The sequence below is a fragment of the Echeneis naucrates genome, chromosome 9 (genome assembly GCF_900963305.1).
Source record: "Echeneis naucrates chromosome 9, fEcheNa1.1, whole genome shotgun sequence".
In the NCBI taxonomy this organism is placed as follows: Eukaryota; Metazoa; Chordata; class Actinopteri; order Carangiformes; family Echeneidae; genus Echeneis; species Echeneis naucrates.
Window position 1 is genome coordinate 14,677,354 of NC_042519.1, and position 5,913 is coordinate 14,683,266.

Genomic DNA, 5,913 nt, shown 5'->3' on the forward strand with positions numbered 1-5,913 from the left:
TACCGAACGAAATAAACAAACTGAACTTCCCTCTTCTAGCGCAGTTCCGTGTCTGGAAAAACATCATTGGCTGAGATGCACAACGTCATTCCGGCGGTGCATGCTGGGAAATAGAGTCACGTGCCTTCAGAGGGCCAAAATAAAGCTGAGAGGCTGAGAGACTATTAATGAGAGAAGAAGGCAGAAAAGGCTCCGCTCTGCAGAACCAATGTGCTTTTACTTCCTTACACTAAATATTGGAGGATGTTTTTTCTCACTGATACCGTGCTATGTGTGATAAACTGATCATATGTTTTTAAATCTGGAAAGTAGATCGTATATATATTAATATAGCTGTTAGATGAGCACAGCAGAATATAAAATTATAGTATAAAAAGTAGCACATAGCAAGAAAATTGGTATAAAATGCAGAAAATAAAACATTGTTTAGCATGTTCAAACAATTCCCATGTTGTGTGCATAATGTGCATAATCTATTTTTGAAAATGTAAACCAATCTGTGCATATGCTTCTTGTCCCAGCTGTGTGTGTGTGTTTGTGTGTCATACATTTCAGGGGTGAAGGTCCAGAGGGTGAAGCAGAGTGCATACCAGGAATTCAGGGGTCTCGGAGCATGTCCCTCTGGAACCCAAAGCAAACTTTTAGGGGTTCCCAGCCTGTATGGCTTGAACTGACAAATCACCCAGAGGCTCCAGCCAGGCACAGCGCAGTTGAGCACACAGCACCAGGAAATGGTTATTCAAACATGTGTGTGTGTGTGTGTGTGTGTGAATATGTCCAAGGGTACCTGCATAAGAAAGAATATGACGGTAAAGCATGTCTTTTTGTACAGTATACTATTCACACACTATGACTGTCTCCTTTAAGAATGTCCTTCTTGTGTGGGTCTGTGTGTGGTCAAATGCGGTGGCAGTGTTTAATACAGGCCTTGAATACTACTGAATATACATGCACATATGCCATGGTATGTACTGAATGTGTGTACAGCATGAATGTTACAGTGATGTGAGTCCAGTTTAATGTATTTTAAGTGGTCTTGTGGCTCCATATTATATATCATAATTCGTGTAGTAGGAAAAACCCAACCCTAGGGATATGTGCGTATGAGTCGATGGGGGTATGTGTCCAGGTGTGTGCACGTACGACATGCATGGATGTGTTTCAGTGTGTTTGTGTGTCTTTGCTCTCATAGTTTGGCACTTGTGGCCTGGTTCTAAAATAAAACATGGAAACTGCATACAAATGACTGGTGAGGTGCAGCATCTTTTTTCTTCTGTGTAAAATATATTCCACCACATCTGCTTGAAACTGCAAACTGCCACTATCAGTTTTTGTTTTTTTTCTCAGTCGATTTTGATTCAGGTTCCTACAGAAAGTCATCATTACTATTATTATTATTGATTATTGATAGTGAATTAGGTAAGTGGACGTTTTATATAACATGAACCAATCATGATTTATCACTTTTTATAATTTGTCTTATTTTAAAGGGACTTTCAAATTTATAGTTCCTAAAGTGATACTTATTTCTTAAAGTCTGTAGTATGTGTGGTTGACTTCTTTCTGTAAAAGGTGTAAACCTTTTACTTCTTATCAAGAACCATCAAACAGTTGTGCAACATGACAGAATTGTGCTTTATGAAAGCATCTACTTCTCTTGCCTGAAACTGACATGGACATACATATAAACACACACTTGACCTTAATTAAATGCATTTTGTCTGTATATGTTCAACTGTTCATGACGTTGAATTAAAGTACCTACACATACCTTATTTATGTTGGCGTCTCCATCGGTAAATCTCCAGGGAAGGTAGCAGTTAAACTCATGAGGCATCGGTCCAGGTTCAGCATCAGCTCCACCCTCACTGCCAACATGTAGGTCAACCAGGGCTAGATCTCTCCACATGCAGGGTGCTGTGTGTGTGTGTGTGTGTGTGTGCGCGTGTGTGTGTGTGTGCGCGTGTGTGTCTAAGTCTTGTAAAAACATCAGCATATGGGTTTGGAACAAGGTCCCTGGCAACATTTGAAAAAACGACAGTGAAGGAAAGAAAAACCACGGCAAAAACTTGAGAGTGTGGTTTGATGCCCAAAGTGGAAACCCACACACTGATGTTTTTGTGTGTGTATGAATGTATTTATGCATGTGTGTGTTTGTCCTTGTGGTTATGCATGTGTACTGCTTTGCCTTTGCTTGCATGGGCACACATATGGATTCTAAGAGAGATGTAGTGTAAACCGCGTGTTTTTACTGCACTGCTACTCTGTGATTATTACTGAGCCAAGAGTCAGGAACCTCATCCATTTGTTTGTGTGTGTGTGTGTGTGTGTGTGTGTGTATAAATTGGCATGTGTGTATGCATACTTTCATGTTGGAAGTAAAGGGCTAATCATGGCCAAAAATTTGCCATTGCCAACTGGGTAACTGTACAAACATCCTGCTAATTCAACATCCAGTCACTGTTTCTGCTTTAAAAACAATGTGAGTGTGGACACGTGCAGGAGATTTGCAGGTGCTCCATCTCATTTCAGGTATCAGACTCATTTCGTCCAACTTTCTTATTTACGGCAACTTAAAGAGTGCAGAATGTAATTTTAATGCCAAACTGCAATGCTGGAAACCATTACCATTTCTTTCCCTATTGAAAATTAGAAATCTTACTCATACACCACGACAGAAACCCCACGATAAATAGATTTGGGGGCTGAAAAGGGAAATAGGGTAATTGCTTAATTTTGAAGTATATTGGTTTATCTGACCCTGTGCTTTGAACAGAGTGAAGGAGCTTTGTGGAGAGCTTGTGTATCAGTTTTTGGAGCTTAGCCTGAGTTCAACGAGACCAAGAGCTGCACAACTGCTGACAAATGAGTCATTTCTGTTCCAGACCAAGTTCACTAAGTGTGCCGGTCCAGAATTGGTCCATGCTCTGCCAGTGACCTGATGCCTGTTTGATTGCACCACACACTGATGCTGCTCTGTTTGATGCAGCATCTGTTGGCCTGCTATGTGTGTCCGTAAATTCTGAGCTCTGCAATCAGCTGCATTTTTTTCATTGCATCCAATTCATTGTTTTGTTAAAGCATTTAACTGGTGCACAAAAGCTATTTTTTGTACTGCAGTCTTTTTCTTAGAATTCTTATACATGTGTATGAGCATAGTAAGTCAAGACTCTGTTTTAACACCTTTTTGTGGCCAACAGTTACCTTTAATTTTCGCTGGCGTGCTCGTCTTTGTGCTGACGATGAAGGCCTTTTCGTTTCTTTCATTATTCTACATCACTGTTGTCGTCAATATATCTTTTTGATGTTTCTTATACAAGACAATTGGGAAATTTGAATTAAGGAAATCTAAAAAATTCTTCTTCTCATAATGAAGTTGATATTTCTGCCTAGTTCTTGGGCTGCTGCAATCAATTCACAACTTCACAATTGCTTGAAAATGTGTAATGGACAACATATGCATTGTGTGCCTGGGCAGCTGTTTGCCATATTGGGGAAAGGTAAATCAAAACAATCCTGCATAAATTATCACAAAGGCTCATTAATGCTGCTTTGTAAAATCCAATTAGTAATTAAACGTGTATGATTCTCTTTAGATTATGTAATCATTAATAATAATTAATTTGGCTAAGAGGATGAAAAGACAATTTCCTTTCTCATCTTATTTTGCTTTCTGTTATCTGCTTCTCTTCTCTTCTATTTCTCATGAATTCTCCCCTACCTCACCAAGAAAGTTATCCAAAACCTCACCATCTCTCAGAGCCGCTATCACCCTTAAAAACATCTCATGTCAATGTCTATTCTTTCCATGGATGCAAGTGTCTGTCCTTCAGCACTGAGCTCAGTTGAAGCAGCGGGAGGGAGGAAGGAAGAAGATGTTAAAATCAAAGCGGAGGAATGTGCTATTAAAAATCTTCAAATCCGTTTGGGCTTAGCTCTCAACATCTGGCTGTTAGTTGAGCAAGAAAGACGGGCAGCAAGATGGAGAGGCGAGGGAAATGAAGAGCACTTTTCAGAGGAGTGAGGAAAGGCTCTCTGACGTGTTTGCAGACAGGGGCCAGATCTCCCTTACAGATGGAATTGTATCTCACACAAAGTTTCAAGGATCTGTTTTTAAGGTCTTCCTGTGTTGCTGTGTGTGTCTATACCTGTGTGTGTGGTGGTGGTTTAAGAAGAATGTGGTTTATTTCTGGGTTTGAAGTCTGACATTGAGGTTGGACAGCAGGTACTGTACTGTCAGTTGGGGCTTTTTTGTGGTCGAAGTTTAAAATGAACAGAAATATGTAATCTCCTGTGGCTCCTGCAGAGCTCTTATTCATTGTCTGTTGTCCTTTTTCAAATTGGATTTCCGTCCATTCCTGAATTTCTTCCATTGGCGTAAAGCTGGGAAGCGAACAGGGTTACATGTGGGAAAAATCATTGCAATGTTTTTATCATAGATAGTGATAAAATGTCGACATCTTTTTGAGGGTTGCAATCATTTTCGCAATTCTTTGTCAGTAAGAAAAAATCCAGTTCAGGGAAAGGAATTAATGCCCTACTCTGCCTCCACTGCCTAATAATGTCCGCTGTGAACATCCACATAAGAAGTGTGTAAAATCCTGCTGACACGATCGGATTCAACCTTATAAAGCACCTTTTTACACCTTTTTGGCCAGGTAAAATAAATTGGGCAAATCACCTTCACATGGCATGAACATATTTATTCTATCCTGCTTTCTCTTTCATGGAGAAACACATGCAGTCACAGGTTTATCTTAATACCAGGCATTTTTAAAGCATGCTCCTTTATTGCTTAGAGAGGAAGCTGAGGATTGGCTGAGAGAGAGAGAGGTTCTGTGACCAATGTGAAACAGCACTGCATACACAACCCTACACACCAGCACGGACTCACACACACATGTACTATGTGACTGTTCAAAACGACCAATATCTGCATTTACTGTATCTGCTGATCTTTTAAGTGTTTGTGTAGTTGTGCTATATACTAATTGTTCTATGCTGTGGTGCCCAACTGCTTCTGTGTGTGTGTGTGTGTGTGTTTGTGTGTGTGTGTGTGTGTGTGTGTGTGTGTGTGTGTGTGTGTGTTTGTGTGTCTGCCCCGCAGGTACAGCATTCCCTTTGATTATGGCTACATACAGCAAAGCTACAGTCTGGTAATCAACCAGCAAGAAAAGAACCAGCTGAAACTCTACATTTGTAATCAGTCAGCAAAACAAAGTCACGACCAGTGAAATTACAGTGGCATTCATGTCTACCCTCTAACTGTCCCCTTCACTGTCAAAAGACCATTCAATTTACACGCAATAGTTCTAATTAAAAAAAAAGTTTGATGTATTTTAAAGTCCTCCAAGGTATGCAAGTTAAAGATGTGCAATTGCAAAATCTCCACAGGTATACTGAACTCAAGTTTACTGATCATATCGCGGCCCCAAAGACTCCACTTGACCCAAAAACGGCATTGAGTTGGCCCCCAACACAATGCTGTCCCTGTCACTGTCATTCATTGTCATTCACTGTACGAGCTCAACAATCTGGTACCAGAGCTGGGTCCATTTTTACCGTGACATTCTGAATCTGCACATATGCATGCATGCATTCATGCAATCAGATTTAAAATGACACACACGCACACCTGCTTTCTATTAGCTCAGTAGATTGCAGGGAAATTGAGTGGGAGTGTTAAAACACACACACATCCATCTATCTGCCCCCCCGTCCACGATAATTACACACTTCCTGCTCTAAAATCCTTCTCTGACAGCTTCCACTCCAATCAGATCTCTGCTCCAGTTTGAGCGTGCATGTGTGTGAGTGTGTTGATGCATGTGGGAGGGTTGGCTTGTATTGGCTCATCACTGATGAAACAGATGCACAAAATTTTGCCATGTTTAGAGAAAAGACAGGAGACAA